Below are 22185 nucleotides of genomic sequence, written 5' to 3' on the forward strand. Positions count from 1 at the left end.
TTTTTTTTTGAAATTTGGCTTAAGGACTTGGAATCTTCGTAATGGTTTATTATGATATAGCATAAAAAGATACCAACATCCCACACTTAGACGAACATTGTCCTCAATGTTCCTAGTGTATCCCACACTTAGGAGTTTTAGTTGAAGATTTGGAAATGTTTGTCAAGTGTTTTAATTGGGTATTATCCCACACTTAGTGATAAGCTAGGATGTGGTATAGTTTGAATCTTGAGCTAGTAGCGAAAGAAAGAAATACCCCTAGCAGATGCGGCTGGCTTCCTTGCTTCTTTATCGGCTCATTTGTCATTCTTTATTCTTCTACTCTACTTTATTGCACGGGTTGCCTCCCGAGAAGCGCTTTTGTTTAAGGTCGTTGGCTCGACCGTAGTGATGCTTCAAAAAGCAAACATTCCTCGCTGATGGTAGTGATCTTGGTCTTCTCGAGGGAATGTGAGTCTTGGTGGATAAATTCTGAGAAAGTTTCGAACCAACAATGGTAACAGATCCGGTACTTCTCTTGAAGATCTTCTGAAAGATAAGTAGTGCGCAGTTTCGGCTCTTGATAAATCTTGAAGTCCGATGAGAATATGATCCACAGCTCTGCTGATTGACCCATGGATGTCAATCATGGTAGCAGTACTGGTGTTGATGATTTCTCTGACGGGATGCTCATATCTGAGTCTTCAAACAATGTAAGAAACTGTATCTTTAGAATTTCGAAGTCTTCGGAACGGTGATCTCCACAGTAAGAGTATGTAGCTTTGCACAGATTAGTTAAGAGACGAAGCTGGAAAGAACTGAACAGCAATCCTGATCCGAGTATCTATTTCACCGTCTTTGAGTATATCTCCCGACATCCAGCATTGAATGTGAAACTAGGATTTGTGGATTCGTGGAAGATACGTGATAGCTGCTTCGTAACATAGGTGGCAATGTTGACTCGATCTGGTTCAAGATGAGAGAACGGATTGTTTCTCCTTGCTTCCTCTATAACAGCGTCTTGTAACTCTTTGATAATCATATCAGCGTGGTGATCAATCGTTACGTAAATCACTAGTCTGTCTGGTGTGCTTTCAAAGTTATCTCTATCCAAAAGAGCGAAAAAGCTGTGAATATCCTCGATCAATTGCAAATCAGAGTGATAAGTCGGGCGTCCGGTGGAAAGATCCATATGCTTCTGGATGAGAGTCAGTAGTGCTCGTTCGTTTCGTGAGAACGGAAGTGCAGATCCGGCTAAGGCATTATAAACCTTAGAGTAAATGATCTTCTGATCTCGACAGAATCTTGTTTCGAGAATAGTGCGAACCACTGAATTATGCTCTCGTTGCCTTTCTTCGTAATAGATATGATCGTGAAGAGAATTGATAAAGTCTTGAATGCGCTCATCTAGGATTTCAACATCATTGTCTTCTCTTCGGATATAGAGGTGGTGCTCTTCTCTGATAGCCTTGATTCGTTCTGTTAAGCGTAGCGAAAAGTCAATGGTTGACTTCCGGATGGCTTTGAGAATGTCTTCAAAATCATCGGTATCATTGATGAAGGTGATCATGTCTGCATGCGTGGATATAATCGGAATTCGATCTGAAGAAGAGTCCGGCTCCCCTTGATCTGGTTCGGTTGGAGAGCGTGAGTTAGTCAGAATGTCTTCATGATGCTCTTCCTCGTCATCATCGGTATCTTGCTCCTCTGAGGATGCGTCTGATGAATGGGTCTCTTCAGTATTCTGATTCTTCACTTTGATACTTACAGGATCAATTTCTACATCCTTAACCTCAGCCGTGTCGGTCTTCTTCTTGAAGCGAATGATTAAACTGTGATCTGCCGTCTCAAGCCTCATTATTTCTTCATGACACTCAGTGCTTGGAATGGGTGTTGTCGCAGTTTCTTTTACGTCTTTCATTTCCTCTTCCTCTTTAGATTCCTCCCCTTCCTCTATTTCTTCGCTGGGATCCTCTTCTTCCATTGCTGGGTCATCTACAGACTGTGATTCGACACCCATCTCGATATCATCGGCTGGTGGTAATGACTCATCATCGGAAGTGATCCGTCTGGTGGAAATAGCAAACATCTCTGCCTTCCCAGAAAGAACGGTTGGTCAGTCAATTTTAAAGGTAACGCTCCCCCCATGTGATCGTAAGATCATGGTTTGATTGTACACATCAATGATAGTCCTAGCCGTATTCATGAAAGGCCTTCCTAACACTACTGGGGTGTGTAGGTCTTCCTTAATATCCATCACTACGAAATCCGTAGGATACAAGAATTTGTCGACTTTCACCAAGACGTTCTCAACTATGCCCTTAGGATATCGAATTGTATGATCGGCAAGTTGGATTGTCATTTTGGTTGGTGACAAGTCTCTTAACTCTAATCTCTTGTAGAGAGAGTAGGGGATTAGGTTGATACTTGCTCCTAAATCTGCTAGCGCATGAATGGTTCCAGATTGGTAGATTGAACACGGGAATACGAATCGGCCCGTATCTCCTAGCTTAGGAGGTAGAGAGTTTCTGAGTAATGCAGATCATTCTTCACTCAGTGGAATTTTGTTAGAGTCTGGTATCCTCTCCTTTGTAGAGAGAAGCCTTCGGATGTATCTCTTCTGGTTGGGAACTTTGGACATGGTGTCCAGGAATCTCCCATCAAGTTTGAAAGAATCAGGCTTGGATCATTCTCTTTGTAGCCTCCCAGGATAAGGTACGCGAACTGGAGTTTCAGGAGTCAGCTTCTGAGTATATGTTGATTTGTTCTTGAGCCTAGCTGACCTTCTCCTTGGTTCTTCCTCTGGGATTATGGAATCCATTTGCTTTGCTTCTTCTATGTGGGGATTTTGGATAGTATTACTTGGCAATCTTCCCTGCGGTCGGGTTTCAAGGCGTTGTGATAACTGTCCGAGTTGCGTTTCCAAACTTTTGAGCATAGCCAATTGATTTCGGATTAGTATCTCCGTCTGATCTTGTCTGGCTGCAGTTCTCTGATTTAGCTGTTGTTGACCTTGAATGAACTGAGTTAACTGTTCGTCAGCTCCGAGAGTAGGGTTAGCTGCTTTTGTAATCTGGGTGGTAGGGGAATTTTCCTTAGCTGGGGGACCAGTGAGTGGAAGTGGTTGATCGTAGGTTAATTGAGATTGCTGGGCTGGATAGGGTGGATAGCGATAGCGAAAAGGTTGATTGCTTCGCTGAAATTGATTAACCCTTGGTGGTCCTTGATTGAATCCGAGATTTGGTGGACGAGCTGGGTATTGAACGTAACAGACTGAACCGTCAGGATTCTCGTACTCAACTTGGTATTCTTCAGTAGGTATGTGGGTTGGTACAATTTACACAAGCCTGAGCTTGGTTAACCTGCTGCGGCTGCGTCTTCAATTCTCCGAGTTGCTTAGCTAGAGATTCCATCTTATCCGTGAGGAATTTGATGGACTCCATTTGATTGTTAAGTGCGGAGAGCGGGGCAGATGGTGAAGTTGTTTCACCACTGTTCCAGTCATGATGATGCATCGTCATGTTCTCGAGCAATTCCCATGCTTCATCTGTGGTTTGGTTCATCAGATTCCCTTGAGCTGCTGCATCGATCGTCATCCTATGATTTACCGTAAGACCATTGTAGAAGGTACAGATTTGGGCTGACCGTTCTAACTGGTGATTAGGGCACTTCTTCAGTAGGGTTTTTAAACGCTCCCATGCGGTGTAAAGAGATTCATCATAACTCTGTTTGAAGTTAATGATGTCATTCTTCAGCTTGGTTTGTTTAGAAGGAGGGAAATATTTGGTTAGGAATTTAGTCGCCATCTCCGTCCATGACGTGATGGAATCTTTTTCCAGTCCTTCAAACCAAGTTTGAGCATGATGAGTGAGAGAATAAGGGAACAAGTATAGCCGGACTATATCTTGTCCTATCCCTGGCTGTTTGTAGGAGTTTGAAAGAGATATGAATTTATCAGGGTGAGAATTAGGATCGTCATTCGGTAATCCATGAAACTGACAGCTATTTTGAATGAGCTGGATGATGTGATGTATTAACTTGAACGAGTGTCCTTGAATCTCTGGAAATCTGATTGGTCCTCCTCGACCTTCAATCGAGGGTTTGGTATTTTCCACTAAAGTAATGCGTAACGCCATTTGGTTTCTGATTCGTGCTTCCTTACGTACTTTAGAGATTATTGCATCTGGATCAGGTACGAATAACAACGGCCCTGGTCTAGATCGGGTTTGGGTCATACACTGGGTATGCCTTTTTGTTTTTAAATTTTTCGCAAATAAACTAAATTATAATAAGCTAAACTAATCTAATTTAAATCAATGGTAATCTAGGTTAATCTAAGGTAATCTAATCTAAGGTAGTCTAAAGTAATCTAATCTAATTAACTAACTACCCTATGGTGGAATATGTTTTTGGTTCTGGCTACTGATTCCCTAGTATTTCGGTAACAAATTTCCACTCAAACTATCCAACAAACCAAGTGGCCAGGCAGACTACGGAGAGGCAGGATCCTTTTGGTCCCAATATAATTGGCGACTGTTCGGAAAATCCAATAACCAAGTCCGTGTATAATTGTCTTTCTTAGACACCACTAAATGCTTGTGAATAAGTTTGATTGAAATAGTATTGCCTGATACCAGTTCCCCGGCAGCGGCACCAAAAACTAGTAGTTCTCCGTGATATGGCCGAAACGGACGGTTTTATTTGCGCGGTGTCGTCAAGCCGCGACTCGCCAGAATCAGCCACTCGTGGGAGAGGGTACTTGTTTTAAATTTATATTTAGCGGGACCTAAATCTTACTACTCCTTATAAGTAAGGGGAGTATGACCTAGGGTCGTATTTTTGAGATATCAGTAACATCGAACCTATATTGTAACCTAAGATAGTTAGGGAGTAGTGAATATTTGTTTTGGGATTTTCTAAGACAGATAAAGTAAATGCGATAAAATTTGTAATTCAGATAAGGTTAAAGTAAGTGCATACTATGACTTCATCAGTTATTCTGCCGAGATTATGGAATGCTGGCTCATGAATAGGCAGAGGCCTTGTATTCATTACACTAGTCCTAAACGCCCCTGTCATAAGACATGTCACTGGATAATGCATTAGGCTTGAAGATTCTGAATAGACAGCAACGTCCCTTACCCCCGACGCCTGTGCAGTCTGACTACAGGCATACACGTTCAGACGGCTCATCCAATTGAGCGACTCGGTTGGGTGACGTATTAACATTCCGAAATGGTCTAAACTTTCTTAAGCGTAATAGAATACACGGTTTACCATATCCGAGAGACGTGATGTGTTTCAATGCTTTCGTTAATGATTGGTAAAAGATAGTTAGGCCCTAAAAAGAGTTCAACCATAAAGAACACCATGGCCAAGTCAAGATGACTTCCATGAACACGTTCGGTTATCCTAACGGTCCAATCCTTTATGCATCTAAACAAACAGTTCCTTAATCAACTAAGAATCCCTCAAGCGGGGTGCAATGCTTGAGACCGCGTTATGGTGCAGTGTACTGGTTAACACTAACCGTGTTCCATGGCCTTACTTAGCAGAGGTACAGCTTACAACAACCGCTGTGCTTCAGCGTGCACGTACGAAGTTTATATGCTTGGTGACTACACTAGCATGGTCTGGGACCGACAATGTACTAGGGTTCTAGTCAGATGTTTCACTATGAAAGAGTCCTCAGTCGGAGTCCAAAGCTTGATAGACTTACTACAACCGGTGTGCCTCAGTCGATCTTACGTTGTATCCGAGAGACTTCTCTTACCAAGGGGTGACACAGATAGTGTACTCTGAATCGGGGTTCGCGACTTCCCAATAACAGAGCCTATAACTACGTTCTATTAGCTGGAAAAGCGATTGAGTTTAAAGCATAATCGGAAAGCATTTCGACAACATACACAAGCCATAATATTATTTCGGCATTATAACTGCTTACATCATAGCATACACTAAAGATAACTACTCGCTAATCATGGCAACAATGTCATAAAACATTATATAAGATAAGGGATAGAAGTACCAGTAAATTAAACGAGTTCTGAATACAAAAGTGACAACTTGAAGACTCCAGACCACTCCTAATACAATCTTCGGCGTTCTTCTCCGGGTACTAGGTTTCCCGCACGGAGTCGAAGGCCTTAAGAGTATGACTAATATTGTACAAGAGAGAGGAAGAAGTGAATTGAAGTGTGTGTTAGAATGAATGACAAAGACCCTTAAAATAGACTTGGAAAATTGCCAAGTACGGCTGGCAGGCCATTTGGCAGGCCGTTTGGTAGGCCGTATTTGGCACGCCGTATTTGGCACGCCGTTTTTGAGGCAAGCCGTTTGGCAGGCCGTGTGGTGGCACGTATATGTCAGGTCATTTCCATACTGGCAGGTCGTATGGCAGGCCGTAAGGCAGGCCGTTTGCCATGCTGGTCAGCCTGAATTCCCTGGATCGTAACTTGATTTCTTGTCTTTCACCGTTTTCGCTCTAGAATCTTCGTTTTAGCTCCGATTCTCTTGATTCTTTTTGCACCGTCTTCGTAATTACTTGTTCTTCAATTCTAACCGATGAAGTGGGTATTTTGCCAACAAAGTTCGAAGCTTTCTTGTTTTTGGGCCTTAATACTGGGGTGAAAACGTAACTTTTTAGCCGATATCAAGAATCATCACTGAAAGGACTCTTGACACATGAATATCAATGAATGTGAAGATTAACCATTTGAGAGAGAAAGTCAATCAGTCAACATTGACTTTCCACGGCTCTCTTGAAATCTATACATAACAGTGGCTAAACTTGAGTAACTCTTGTAGAGAGTATTTGGTTGTTGTTAAAGAACGGGTGTGGTGATTTGATTTTCACCTACTTCGGCCAATCAGATAGGAGAACGCACTTGCGGCCATATAAAGCTTTGAATGGTGTGGCATTAATGCTCGCGTGATAGCTATTGTTGTAAGAGAATTTTGCTAGAGGCAAATGCTTCTCCCAAGCTTTCCCGAAATCAATAACACAAGCTAGTAACATGTCCTCCAAGGTTTGAATCGAGCGCTCGCTTTGTCCGTCGGTTTGCGGGTGATACACGGTACTCATGTCTAAACGTGTTCCTAAAGCTTATTGTAAAGAACGCCAAAATCTAGAAGCAAAACGAGCATCTCGGTCTGAAATAATCGATAGGGGTACACTGTGACGAGATACAATTTCCTTTATGTATATTTGCGCGAGTTTGTCCATCGTTTCAGTTTCCTTCATGGCTAGGAAGTGAGCAGATTTGGTAAGATGGTCAATAATAACCCAGATGGTATCATAACCACCTACCGTCTTCGGTAGCTTCGTCATGAAGTCCATTGTTATTCCTTCCCACTTCCATTGCGGGATTTCGGGTTGCTGAAGTAAACCGGATGGCCTCTGATGTTCGGCTTTGATCTTGGAACAAGTTAAACACTTTCCAACACATGTAGCAACATCCCTTTTAAGGTTTGGCCACCAATATTGCTCCTTGAGATCGTGGTACATCTTTCCAGCTCCTGGATGAATCTGTCATAACCCGACCTTAACCATAAGGACGAATACAATAACATATGATTTCATTGCGAGGTATTGACCTCTATATGCGACATTTTTCAAAAACTGCATTCGTTTTTACAATACAAACCATAACTTTTATTAAAAACCAAGGTTTAAACAACATAATAATGATTACCGCCTAGCGATAATCTTAGCCTTACAAACTTTACATGTAATAACAACAATACGATTCCCAACATATTTTACATTACAAATCTTCCGAAATGCAGTTTTATTTTTGACACAAATATGCATACTCCAAATCTTGCTTAAGTTCAACATGATACAGCGGAATCTTTTAGTTATCACCTGAGAATAAACATGCTAAAAATGTCAACATAAAGTTGGTGAGATATAGGTTTAATGCCGGCAGCGTTATAAATATAGACCACAAGATTTCATATTCGTAAACGTTTTTATAAAAGTATTCTAAGTGGTTGAGCACTCAGTAACCATACTTAACATTTAATCAACATCGCATATTCCCCGTATTATGAATTCTCGCTACACCTTACCAAGTGTAGTCATTGAAACGAAGTACTGTGCAACCGTTGAATACTGGTCGTCCAGCCCGGTTGGGGTTGTCAGGCCCGATAGATCTATCAACAGGATTCGCGTTTACACTACCCATGTAAATATTAGTTACCAAGCTGCAGGAAAGTATGCCAGTGGTACAACTCAACGTAGAATATATTTTTAGTCACTTGTGTCTATAACGTAAATCATAAAATGCATGTATTCTCATCCCGAAATATTTAGAGTTTAAAAGTGGGACTATATACTCACTTTTGCCTTGAAGGTAATAAACACGACTTGGTCTCCGATTGATATCACAAACCTAACCATATATATAATATATCAACATATTTTTCTTTTCAAGTAATCGTTACATATATATATACTTATAATACTTTTAATATTTTTTTAGTCCGTAGTTAGCAGTCTGATGTTAATGGTTCATAATTAGTTGTTTAATAAAATAAATAAAGACCCCATCATATTCGTATTGATCGGAATTAATCTTGACCCACGGTACCGTGTTGTCAAATGACGTATTGCGTACATAAAGTACCGTGTTGTCAAATGACGTATTGCGTACGTTCATGAGGTCTTATGATTAATCTTCTCGTATTGTTTACGGGTGGTCCTGAAATATATAAAATTAAATCATAAGTAATTATATATAAAATATCATATTAATTAGCCAAAATATGATTAGTTTAATTTTTCTCCAAATAATTTCGTTGTTAAACTAGCTTCGGATATCCGATCTTGTTTTAGTCGTAGTTTCTTCATTACAACTCTGTTTTTGTTGGTTCAACTTTTCACTTCCTTGGATCGAGTCATTCTTTAAGAATATGAACTGAAAATACCTTAGTTTATATTCGAAATCACAGGTTATAGGTCAAACTTGGGTGAAACTTATGAAAGTGATCATTTTCCATCATAAAAACAACATCTAATGATCATTTTTACAAAAATACTTATACTTTGAATTAAACCATGAAATTTTTAGGTGTTAACATATTCATAAGAAATATCATTTTTTCAGAACATGAACTTCCAATTCAAAGTTCAAGATGGTTTTTAATTATCCAACCCAAAACAGCCTCCGGTTGCACTCCGACGACGTAGATTCAGTTTTAAGGTGTTCTTTATAAAAACAAGTTGTATCTTGTTAAATTAGCATATCCTTATGATATATTACAGGTCTTGAAGTGTTTTAAAAGTTAAGTTAGAAGGATCTATTTAGTTTGCGAACAAGTTTGAAATCATTCAAACTATGTTCTTGTTGTTAAAATTTTACGACACAAAATAAGATAGCTATATGAATATGAATCGAATTAGATTATGAACAAGGTTACTACCTCAAGTTACTTAGACAAAGCTACTGGAAAAGATGAGAAAAATCTTGGAATCAAAAGAGTGGTGGAGTGGGATTGAAAGGTTGGAAGTAAACTTGTATTTTTGGAAGGATTATTGAAGTGTTCTTGTATGGTTTTTCTTATGATGATTAAGGGTTGTTTTTGAAGCTAAATGATGGGGAAAATGCTTGGAGATGATCAAGTATGAAGTTAAGAGTATTTTGAGAGAGAAATGGGAGTGTAAGTATGAGAAAATGGAGTGAAGAAATGGTGTTCATTCATAAAAACATTTTTAGTTTATAAAGAAAGAAAAGATTCCTAATTTTGTTATTTTGTATAAAAATCTATGCTAGCTTCCAATTCTAATTACCTCTCCTTGAGGGCATGAACAAGGGCTGATTAGGTGTTGATTAGGATGTTGATTTAATGTGTATATACCAATAGTAATACGTATAGAAGCTGGGTATGATGCGAGTACATATACCCTAGATGTACGTATAGAAATCTTGAGAAAACGGAACGAGGGTTCAAAAATAGCTATCTTTTGTAAATATACTTATATTGTTTTATGTATGTAAGCCCTCTAAAAGTGATTAAATACATATCTATAGATACATGTATAAGCATTATAAGTTTTAAGTATTTATGTCGAAGAACGTTACGTATAGTTATCGTTTTGAAAACTTAAGTTAGTAGTTTCAAAATATACTTATAACTCATTGTTATTAGTATACGATGAGATGTTAAAACATCCTTAGATCATGTTAAATATATATAAATACATATATATACACAAACGTATAATTATCATATGTTATATAGTTCGTGATATCATCGGTCAATTAGGACGGTCAAACGTTGTGTAAAACTCTTTTCAAAACCACAAGTCTCAACAATTTGGATTGCTTATCATGTTGGTAAGGTTTAATTTATGTAAATATTAATCTTATGTGAAATAAAAAGATCAAAAAATCCGGGTCATTACAGTACCTACCCGTTAAATAAATTTCGTCCTGAAATTTTAAAATTGTACCTATTTTGCGTCATCGGGAAACAAATGTGGGTACTTTTGCTTTATCTGATCCTCCCATTCCCAAGTAAACTCAGGACCCCTTCGAGCATTCCAACGAACCTTAACGATTGGTATGTTGTTCTGCTTGAGCCGTTTAACTTCACGGTCCATGATTTCGACAGGTTCTTCTATAAATTGTAATTTCTCGTCGACTTGGATTTCTTTCAAGAGGAATGGTGAGATCTTCCTTTGCAAGACACTTCTTAAGGTTTGAGACATGGAACGTATAATGTACTCTGGCGAGTTGTTGTGGTAACTCGAGTCGATAAGCTACCGGTCCAATACGTTCGATGATCTTAAACGGACCTACATACCTTGGGTCCAGTTTACCCCTTTTTCCAAGGTGACACCTTTAGCATCACCATGTCACCGATATGAAACTCTAATGGTTTCCTTCGGACATCGGCGTAGCTCTTTTGGCGACTACGGGCTGTTCTCAATCTCTCCTTGATTTATACTATCTTCTCAGTCGTTTCATGTATGATCTCGGGACCAGTTAATTGCCGATCTCCTACTTCATTCCAACAGATAGGGGATCTACACTTCCTTCCATAGAGTGCTTCGAATGGTGCAGCTTTAATGCTCGCATGATAACTATTATTATACGAAAATTCTGCCAATGGTAAATATTTATCCCATCCGTTTCCAAAATCGATTACACATGCCCTGAGCATGTCTTTAAGAGTCTGAATTGTTCTTTCACTCTGCCCGTCAGTTCGTGGATGATATGCGGTGCTCATATTCAAACGAGTTCCTAGGGCCTCCTGTAGTGATTGCCAGAACTTTGATGTAAATCTACTATCACGATTGGATATAATGGAAATAGGTATTCCATGCCTTGAAACAATTTCCTTTATATACAATCATAATAGTTTCTCCATTCTATCCGTTTCCTTTATAGGCAAGAAATGTGCAAATTTGGTGAGGCGATTGTAGTGACCCGAACTTTTCCATGTTTATATATATTAATTGAGATTGATATTTACATGATTAAATGTTTCCAACATGTTAAGCAATCAAACTTGTTAAGACTTTATTAATTGAAATATGTTTCATATAGACAATTGACCACCCAAGTTGACCGGTGATTCACGAACGTTAAAACTTGTAAAAACTATACGATGACATATATATGGTTATATATATAGTTAACATGTTTTTATTATAAGTATGTATCTCATTAGGTATTTTAACAATGAGTTATATACATAAAAATGAGACTATTAATTTAAGAAACTCGAAAACGATATATATAACGATTATCATTATAACAACGTCTTACTAGGTACATATGAATCATATTAAGATATTGATACACTTGGTTAATTATGTTAAATGATAAGTAAATATATTATTAAGTGTATTAACAATGAAATACATATGTAAAAATAAGACTACTAACTTAATGATTTCGAAACGAGACATATATGTAACGATTATCGTTGTAACGACATTTAACTGTATATACATCATACTAAGATATATTATATATCATAATATCATGATAATATAATAATTTAACATCTCATTTGTTATAATAAACAATGGGTTAACAACATTCAACAAGATCGTTAACCTAAAGGTTTCAAAACAACATTTACATGTAACGACTAACGATGACTTAACGACTCAGTTAAAATGTATATACATGTAGTGTTTTAATATGTATTCATACACTTTTGAAAGACTTCAAGACACTTATCAAAATACTTCTACTTAACAAAAATGCTTACAATTACATCCTCGTTCAGTTTCATCAACAATTCTACTCGTATGCACCCGTATTCGTACTCGTACAATACACAGCTTTTAGATGTATGTACTATTGGTATATACACTCCAATGATCAGCTCTTAGCAGCCCATGTGAGTCATCTAACACATGTGGGAACCATCATTTGGCAACTAGCATGAAATATCTCATAAAATTACAAAAATATGAGTAATCATTCATGACTTATTTACATGAAAACAAAATTACATATCCTTTATATCTAATCCATACACCAACGACCAAAAACACCTACAAACACTTTCATTCTTCAATTTTCTTCATCTAATTGATCTCTCTCAAGTTCTATCTTCAAGTTCTAAGTGTTCTTCATATATTCTACAAGTTCTAGTTACATAAAATCAAGAATACTTTCAAGTTTGGTAGCTCACTTCCAATCTTGTAAGGTGATCATCCAACCTCAAGAAATCTTTGTTTCTTACAGTAGGTTATCATTCTAATACAAGGTAATAATCATATTCAAACTTTGGTTCAATTTCTATAACTATAACAATCTTATTTCAAGTGATGATCTTACTTGAACTTATTTTCGTGTCATGATTCTGCTTCAAGAACTTCGAGCCATCCAAGGATCCGTTGAAGCTAGATCCATTTTTCTCTTTTCCAGTAGGTTTATCCAAGGAACTTAAGTTAGTAATGATGTTCATAACATCATTCGATTCATACATATAATGCTATCTTATTCGAAGGTTTAAACTTGTAATCACTAGAACATAGTTTAGTTAATTCTAAACTTGTTCGCAAACAAAAGTTAATCCTTCTAACTTGACTTTTAAAATCAACTAAACACATGTTCTATATCTATATGATATGCTAACTTAATGATTTAAAACCTGGAGACACGAAAAACACCGTAAAACCGGATTTACGCCGTCGTAGTAACACCGCGGGCTGTTTTGGGTTAGTTAATTAAAAACTATGATAAACTTTGATTTAAAATTTGTTATTCTGAGAAAATGATTTTTATTATGAACATGAAACTATATCCAAAAATTATGGTTAAACTCAAAGTGAAAGTATGTTTTCTAAAATGGTCATCTAGACGTCGTTCTTTCGACTGAAATGACTACCTTTACAAAAACAACTTGTAACTTATTTTTCTGACTATAAACCTATACTTTTTCTGTTTAGATTCATAAAATAGAGTTCAATATGAAACCATAGCAATTTGATTCACTCAAAACGGATTTAAAATGAAGAAGTTATGGGTAAAACAAGATTGGATAATTTTTCTCATTTTAGCTACGTGAAAATTGGTAACAAATCTATTCCAACCATAACTTAATCAACTTGTATTGTATATTATGTAATCTTGAGATACCATAGACACGTATACAATGTTTCGACCTATCATGTCGACACATCTATATATATTTCGGAACAACCATAGACACTCTATATGTGAATGTTGGAGTTAGCTATACAGGGTTGAGGTTGATTCCAAAATATATATAGTTTGAGTTGTTATTAATACTGAGATACGTATACACTGGGTCGTGGATTGATTCAAGATAATATTTATCTATTTATTTCTGTACATCTAACTGTGGACAACTAGTTGTAGGTTACTAACGAGGACAGCTGACTTAATAAACTTAAAACATCAAAATATATTAAAAGTGTTGTAAATATATCTTGAACATACTTTGATATATATGTATATATTGTTATAGGTTCGTGAATCAACCAGTGGCCAAGTCTTACTTCCCGACGAAGTAAAAATCTGTGAAAGTGAGTTATAGTCCCACTTTTAAAATCTAATATTTTTGGGATGAGAATACATGCAGGTTTTATAAATGATTTACAAAATAGACACAAGTACGTGAAACTACATTCTATGGTTGAATTATCGTAATCGAATATGCCCCTTTTTATTAAGTCTGGTAATCTAAGAATTAGGGAACAGACACCCTAATTGACGCGAATCCTAAAGATAGATCTATCGGGCCCAACAAGCCCCATCCAAAGTACCGGATGCTTTAGTACTTCGAAATTTATATCATATCCGAAGGGTGTCTCGGAATGATGGGGATATTCTTATATATGCATCTTGTTAATGTCGGTTACCAGGTGTTCACCATATGAATGACTTTTATCTCTATGTATGGGATGTGTATTGAAATATGAAATCTTGTGGTCTATTATTATGATTTAATATATATAGGTTAAACCTATAACTCACCAACATTTTTGTTGACGTTTTAAGCATGTTTATTCTCAGGTGATTATTAAGAGCTTCCGCTGTCGCATACTTAAATAAGGACGAGATTTGGAGTCCATGTTTGTATGATATTGTGTAAAAACTGCATTCAAGAAACTTATTTTGTTGTAACATATTTGTATTGTAAACCATTATGTAATGGTCGTGTGTAAACAGGATATTTTAGATTATCATTATTTGATAATCTACGTAAAGCTTTTTAAACCTTTATTGATGAAATAAAGGTTATGGTTTGTTTTAAAATGAATGCAGTCTTTGAAAAACGTCTCATATAGAGGTCAAAACCTCGCAACGAAATCAATTAATATGGAACGTTTTTAATCAATAAGAACGGGACATTTCAGTTGGTATCAGAGCGTTGGTCTTAGAGAACCAGAATTTTGCATTAGTGTGTCTTATCGAGTTTGTTAGGATGCATTAGTGAGTCTGGACTTCGACCGTGTTTACTTGAAAAATGATTGCTTAACAAATTTTGTTGGAAACTATATATTTTTAACATGTGAATATTATGTGATATATTAATCTCTTAACGCGTTTGATATTATGTGATAGATGTCTACCTCTAGAACAAGTCCCATTGACTCACCTAATAATAATGAAGAGTCAAATGTAAATTGGAATGATTCGTGGACTGATTCACAAGTTCCCGAAGAGGAACCGGAAGAAGAGTCGGAACCGGAAGAAGAATCGGAACCGGAAGAAGAATCAGAACCGGATGAAAAAGTAGAACCGGTGGGGGAAATAATAAAACGGTTAAGTAAAAGAAAATCCTCAACCAACCGACCAAGGTTAATTATGGTCAATGGTGTTTCCGCCAAGGAAGCAAAATATTGGGAGGATTACAAATTCTGCGATGAATCGGATTCCGACGAGAATTCCGATGATGTTATAGAAATTACCCCAACTGAATTTAAAAAGGCAAAAGAAAATAATAAGGGAAAGGGCATAAAAATAGAGAAATCTAATTCCAATTCCGATGAACTTTATATGTATCGTCAACCCCCGAAGTCCTTAAGTTGTAACAATGACCCGGGAACCTCTAAACCACCAGGTTTTTCTAAACCAATGTGGAAAACGACGGCTCGTATTAGGGGAACATCATATATCCCTAGAAACTTGGCAAAATCAACCAAAACCGAAGAAGAACAAACAAGCGAGTCGGAATAAGATAGTTGTATTCGTGTGGTGTAATATATGTAATATAGTGTGCTTATGCTTTATGATATATGTAAAAATTGCTTGTATTAATAAGTATTTTTTTTTGAATCTAACTCTTGTCTATTTTACAGTATAAAAACACAAAATGGATAGACAACCCAATATTTTAAGAGACCTACCGGGAGACATGATTGATGAAATCTTGTCTAGAGTCGGTCAGAATTCTTCGGCACAAATAATTAAGGCGAGATCAGTTTGTAAGACATTCGAAGAACGTTTCAAGAATGCCTTGGTTTATAAAAGGCTTTCGTTCGAAAGATGGGGGATATCACATTGGGAAATCCATAAGTTACGATGTGTTTACTTTGATGCATATATTGCGGGGAACCCAAATGCTATTTTACGCAACGGGTTAAGAAATTATTTTGACTCAATATATCCGAATATTGGACTTCGTGATTTAGAAAAAGCGGCTAACAAGCAACATAAAGAAGCATGTTATGCTTACGGATTAGTAATGTTCGCTTCTCACCAAAGTGAGAACAAGAACATCGGGCTACAACTATTAAACAAAACGTTTTCACAAGTGACGGAGTCGGTAATTGGGGTAAGAAATGAGGTTTTTAGATTGTTACGGGACTGTTGGACATTACGTAACCCTCGTCCCTTTGACGACGTTACAACACGCTGTCTTATCAACGGCCATAACGGTTATGTTCCACAAGACCAAGGATGGGAAGTAATCCTAGTAAAACCAGAATGCATGACTTGTTTCTGGACGTATGAATTACGTGTCTTTATTGCCTTTGCTGAACGACTTGTGTACTAGCTAGAATTATCTTCACAACTATCTTGTATCAAAGTTATTGTGTGCTATATTTCATGCTTTATGTAAAATAAGCGGTATTGTAAGTTTGTAAAATATTGTATAAAAGTTTGAACGCAAAATATTATTATAATCAGTTTTTCATATAGAATTGTAGTAGTTGAATTGTATATTAGCTACTAAGTATGAACTTAACGGGTAGGTACTACCCGAATTTAAACTTATAAAATGCTAATATGAAGAAAAAGCTTTTATAAATGAGTTCATATTATGCTACAAAATACTATTAACTACTCTTAATATTCTGTATGATTAACTTGTTCCATTTAACTATTTTGAAGGAAATGGCACCGACTACTCGACACACCGTGAATATGAATGAAGAAGAATTCCGTACTTTTCTAGCTTCAAACATAGCCGCAGTACAGGCTGCGCTACATACCAACAATAACCTTAGATCTAGCAGTACAGGAAATCGTGTAGGATGCACCTACAAAGAATTCACTGCCTGCAAACCTTTGGAATTTGATGGAACCGAAGGACCGATCGGATTGAAACGGTGGACCGAGAAGGTCGAATCGGTGTTTGCCATAAGTAAGTGTACTGAAGAGGACAAAGTGAAGTACGCTACGCATACCTTCACAGGTTCTGCGTTAACATGGTGGAATACCTATCTAGAGCAAGTGGGACAAGATAATGCGTACGCACTACCGTGGTCAGCATTCAAGCACTTGATGAACGAGAAGTACCGGCCCAGAACCGAGGTCAATAAGCTCAAGACAGAACTTAGAGGGTTACGAACCCAAGGATTTGATATTACCACGTACGAAAGACGATTCACAGAATTGTGCCTATTGTGTCCGGGAGCATTCAAAGATGAGGAAGAGAAGATCGACGCGTTTGTGAAAGGATTACCGGAAAGAATCCAAGAAGATATAAGTTCACACGAGCCCGCCTCCATACAACAGGCATGTAGAATGGCTCACAAACTAGTGAACCAGATTGAAGAAAGAATTAAAGAACAGACTGCTGAAGAGGCCAATGTGAAGCAAGTCAAAAGAAAGTGGGAGGAAAACGGTGATAAGAATCACCAATACAACAACAACAGCAATTATAACAATAATCGCAACAACTATCCTAACAATCGCAACATCAATCGCAACTACATCAAACGGCCCAACAACAACAACAACAACAACAACAGCAACCACAACAATCATCTTAACAACAATAATAACCGCAACAACAACAACAACAATCAGAAGCAGCTATGCCAAAGGTGTGAAAAGTATCACTCGGGGTTCTGCACCAAATTTTGCAACAAGTGTAAAAGAAATGGTCATAGCGCGGCGAAGTGTGATGTCTACGGACCAGGGGTTAACAGAACGAAAGGAACAAATGGTGTCGGAACGAGTAATGGCGGAGCAAGTAGTGTCGGAGCAAGTTATGCCAATGTAGTTTGTTATAAATGTGGAAAACCGGGCCACATTATTAGAAATTGCCCGAACCAGGAGAACACGAATGGACAAGGCCGCGGAAGAGTTTTCAATATTAATGCGGCAGAGGCACAGGAAGACCCGGAGCTTGTTACGGGTACGTTTCTTATTGACAATAAATCTGCTTACGTTTTATTTGATTCGGGTGCGGATAGAAGCTATATGAGTAGAGATTTTTGTGCTAAATTAAGTTGTCCATTGACGCCTTTGGATAGTAAATTTTTACTCAAATTAGCAAATGGTAAATTAATTTCAGCAGATAATATATGTCGGAATCGAGAAATTAAACTGGTTAGCGAAACATTTAAGATTGATTTGATACCAGTAGAGTTAGGGAGTTTTGATGTGATAATCGGTATGGACTGGTTGAAAGAAGTGAAAGCAGAGATCGTATGTTATAAAAATGCAATTCGCATTGTACGAGAAGAATGAGAACCCTTAATGGTGTACGGAGAAAAGGGCAACATGAAGCTACATCTTATTAGTAATTTGAAGGCACAAAAACTAATAAGAAAAGGTTGCTATGCTGTTCTAGCACACATCGAGAAAGTACAAACTGAAGAAAAGAGCATCAATGATGTTCCCGTCGCAAAAGAATTTCCCGATGTATTTCTGAAAGAATTACCGGGACTACCTCCACATCGATCTGTTGAATTTCAAATAGATTTTGTACCAGGACCTGCACCGATAGCTCGTGCTCCTTATAGACTCGCACCCAGTGAGATGAAAGAACTGCAAAGCCAACTGCAAGAACTATTAGAACTTGGTTTCATTCGACCAAGCACATCACCATGGGGAGCTCCTGTTTTGTTTGTCAAGAAGAAGGATGGTACATTTAGGTTGTGTATTGACTACAGAGAGTTGAACAAACTTACCATCAAAAACCATTATCCACTGCTGAGAATTGACGACTTATTTGATCAACTACAAGGCTCGTCAGTTTATTCGAAGATCGATTTACGTTCTGGATATCATCAAATGCGAGTAAAGGAGGATGATATTCCAAAAACTACTTTTAGGACGCGTTATGGTCATTACGAGTTTATGGTTATGCCGTTTGGATTGACTAACGCACCAGCTGTGTTCATGGACCTTATAAACCGAGCGTGTGGGCCATATCTTGACAAGTTTGTCATTTTTTTGATCGATGACATACTTATTTACTCAAAGAATGATCAAGAGCACGAAGAACATTTGAGAAAAGTGCTAGAAGTATTGAGGAAAGAAAAACTGTACGCTAAGTTTTCAAAGTGTGCATTTTGGTTGGAAGAAATTCAATTCCTCGGTCACATAGTGAACAAAGAAGGTATCCAGGTGGACCCGGCAAAGATCGAAACCGTTGAAAAGTGGGAAACCCCAAAAACTCCGAAGCATATACGTCAATTTTTAGGATTGGCTGGTTACTACAGAAGATTCATCCAAGATTTCTCCAAAATAGCAAAACCCTTGACTGCATTAACGCATAAAGGGAAGAAATTTGAATGAAAGGATGAATAAGAGAAGGCGTTTCAATTATTGAAGAAAAAGCTAACTACGGCACCTATATTGTCATTGCCTGAAGGGAATGATGATTTTGTGATTTATTGTGACGCATCAAAGCAAGGTCTCGGTTGTGTATTAATACAACGGACGAAGGTGATTGCTTATGCGTCTAGACAATTGAAGATTCACGAGCAAAATTATACGACGCATGATTTGGAATTAGGCGCGGTTGTTTTTGCATTAAAGACTTGGAGGCACTACTTATATGGGGTCAAAAGTATTATATATATACCGACCACAAAAGTCTTCAACACATATTTAATCAAAAACAACTGAATATGAGGCAGCGTAGGTGGATTGAATTGTTGAATGATTACGACTTTGAGATTCGTTACCACCCGGGAAAGGCAAATATGGTAGCCGACGCCTTGAGCAGAAAGGACAGAGAACCCATTCGAGTAAAATCTATGAATATAATAATTCACACTAACCTTACTACTCAAATAAAGGAGGTGCAACAAGGAGTTTTAAAAGAGGGAAATTTAAAGGATGAAATACCCAAAGGATCGGAGAAGCATCTTAATATTCGGGAAGACGGAACCCGGTATAGGGCTCAAAGAATTTGGGTACCAAAATTTGGAGATATGAGAGAAATGGTACTTAGAGAAGCTCATAAAACCAGATACTCAATACATCCTGGAACGGGGAAGATGTACAAGGATCTTAAGAAACATTTTTGGTGGCCAGGTATGAAAGACGATATTACTAAATATGTAGGAGAATGTTTGACGTGTTCTAAGGTCAAAGCCGAGCATCAGAAACTATCAGGTCTACTTCAACAACCCGAAATTCCGGAATGGAATGGGAAAACATTACCATGGATTTCATCACTAAATTGCCAAGGACTGCAAGTGGTTTTGATACTATTTGGGTAATAGTTGATCGTCTCACCAAATCAGCACACTTCCTACCAATAAGAGAAGATGACAAGATGGAGAAGTTAGCACGACTGTATTTGAAGGAAGTTGTCTCCAGACATGGAATACCAATCTCTATTATCTCTGATAGGGATGGCAGATTTATTTCAAGATTCTGGCAGACATTACAGCAAGCATTAGGAACTCGTCTAGACATGAGTACTGCCTATCATCCACAAACTGATGGGCAGAGCGAAAGGACGATACAAACGCTTGAAGACATGCTACGAGCATGTGTTATTGATTTCGGAAACAGTTGGGATCGACATCTACCGTTAGCAGAATTTTCCTACAACAACAGCTACCATTCAAGCATTGAGATGGCGCCGTTTGAAGCACTTTATGGTAGAAAGTGCAGGTCTCCGATTTGTTGGAGTGAAGTGGGGGATAGACAGATTACGGGTCCGGAGATTATACAATAAACTACCGAGAAGATCATCCAAATTCAACAACGGTTGAAAACCGTCCAAAGTCGACAAAAGAGCTACGCTGACATTAAAAGAAAAGATATAGAATTTGAAATTGGAGAGATGGTCATGCTTAAAGTTGCACCTTGGAAAGGCGTTGTTCGATTTGGTAAACGAGGGAAATTAAATCCAAGGTATATTGGACCATTCAAGATTATTGATCGTGTCGGACCAGTAGCTTACCGACTAGAGTTACCTCAACAACTCGCGGCTGTACATAACACTTTCCACGTCTCGAATTTGAAGAAATGTTTTGCTAAAGAAGATCTCACTATTCCGTTAGATGAAATCCAAATCAACGAAAAACTTCAATTCATCGAAGAACCCGTCGAAATAATGGATCGTGAGGTTAAAAGACTTAAGCAAAACAAGATACCAATTGTTAAGGTTCGATGGAATGCTCGTAGAGGACCCGAGTTCACCTGGGAGCGTGAAGATCAGATGAAGAAGAAATACCCGCATCTATTTCCAGAAGATTCGTCAACACCTTCAACAGCTTAAAATTTCGGGACGAAATTTATTTAACGGGTAGGTACTGTAGTGACCCGAACTTTTCCATGTTTATATATATTAATTGAGATTGATATTTACATGATTAAATGTTTCCAACATGTTAAGCAATCAAACTTGTTAAGACTTTATTAATTGAAATATGTTTCATATAGACAATTGACCACCCAAGTTGACCGGTGATTCACGAACGTTAAAACTTGTAAAAACTATACGATGACATATATATGGTTATATATATAGTTAACATGTTTTTATTATAAGTATGTATCTCATTAGGTATTTTAACAATGAGTTATATACATAAAAATGAGACTATTAATTTAAGAAACTCGAAAACGATATATATAACGATTATCATTATAACAACGTCTTACTAGGTACATATGAATCATATTAAGATATTGATACACTTGGTTAATTATGTTAAATGATAAGTAAATATATTATTAAGTGTATTAACAATGAAATACATATGTAAAAATAAGACTACTAACTTAATGATTTCGAAACGAGACATATATGTAACGATTATCGTTGTAACGACATTTAACTGTATATACATCATACTAAGATATATTATATATCATAATATCATGATAATATAATAATTTAACATCTCATTTGTTATAATAAACAATGGGTTAACAACATTCAACAAGATCGTTAACCTAAAGGTTTCAAAACAACATTTACATGTAACGACTAACGATGACTTAACGACTCAGTTAAAATGTATATACATGTAGTGTTTTAATATGTATTCATACACTTTTGAAAGAC

At 37.3% G+C, this 22185-nt stretch overlaps 1 non-coding gene across 1 annotated transcript; it reads left to right on the top strand.

Moving 5' to 3' along the window:
• The first annotated feature begins 3630 nt into the window (after window positions 1-3630).
• LOC139895227 (small nucleolar RNA R71) lies at window positions 3631-3737 on the top strand. Its single transcript, XR_011775688.1, has one exon. It is a non-coding gene; the product is annotated as a small nucleolar RNA R71 (small nucleolar RNA).
• Window positions 3738-22185: the final 18448 nt, after the last annotated feature.

The sequence above is a fragment of the Rutidosis leptorrhynchoides genome, chromosome 2, assembly GCF_046630445.1.
Source record: "Rutidosis leptorrhynchoides isolate AG116_Rl617_1_P2 chromosome 2, CSIRO_AGI_Rlap_v1, whole genome shotgun sequence".
NCBI classification, from domain to species: Eukaryota; Viridiplantae; Streptophyta; class Magnoliopsida; order Asterales; family Asteraceae; genus Rutidosis; species Rutidosis leptorrhynchoides.